This window comes from Propithecus coquereli, unplaced genomic scaffold (genome assembly GCF_000956105.1).
Source record: "Propithecus coquereli isolate 6110/MARCELLA unplaced genomic scaffold, Pcoq_1.0 Scaffold24, whole genome shotgun sequence".
NCBI classification, from domain to species: domain Eukaryota; kingdom Metazoa; phylum Chordata; class Mammalia; order Primates; family Indriidae; genus Propithecus; species Propithecus coquereli.
The window spans coordinates 8,188,804-8,189,763 of NW_012147952.1; positions in this window are offsets into that span (position 1 = coordinate 8,188,804).

Below are 960 nucleotides of genomic sequence, written 5' to 3' on the forward strand. Positions count from 1 at the left end.
CTTATTTTGCTCAGTGTAATGTTTTTGAGGAATCATCTATGTTATTGCATATATCAGAGTACATTTTCCTATAAGGGTTATAGTTTTAGCTTTTACATTTATTGATACCCATTTTAGAGTTAATTTTTGTGTATAGTATAAGGTAAAAGTAGAAGTTCTCTTTTCCTTTTTTTAAGATATAATTTGCTGCCAATTGTCTAGCATCATTAGTTCAGGATAAAAAAACTATCCTGTGTCATTGAATTGCCTTAGAGTTAATTGATCGTATATGTGTAAGTATGTTTCTGAACTTTGTATTTTGTTCCAGTGATCTATATGTCTAGCCCTATGCCAATACCACACTGCCTTGTTTACTGTAGCTTTATACTACATCTTGAAATCAGGTAGTATAAGTTCTTCTCTTTCTTTCTACTCCTTCTGCTCCTGCTCCTCTTCCTTCCTTTCCTGGCACAATAAGCTATTTAAAGTACAAAGGAAGGAATAAAACCTTGGTATTAAACTGTTGGCAAATGCCTTAGGGTATTAGGATATACAGCCGCGTGTGTGTGTGTGTGTGTGTGTGTGTGTGTGTGTGTCTGTGTGTGTCTGTGTGTGTGTGTGTGTATACAAAACCCTTCACTCTACTTCATACTCATGTAAATTTTTTAGTGACATTGATTAGTCCTTAAACTAATCAATAAAATTTCTAAGAAAATCAGTGTTGTTGTTTGCATTTCCTCCATTGATCTGTTCTAATATACTAGAAAGGTGAAGTAACATTAAAAATTAAAAATAGATAAAGATATTATGAAGCTGCTCTACCTATATTAATATCTGAAAAAAAAATTATTTCCAGCAAGAATGTATTATTTGAAGGGTCACCGCATGATTTGTTATCCAAGGAATATGCTTGAGAGTGAGAGAGGACACAACTAATAGTTTCTTCAGACTTGGATAATTTCTCCTTCAATTAAGTCTGAA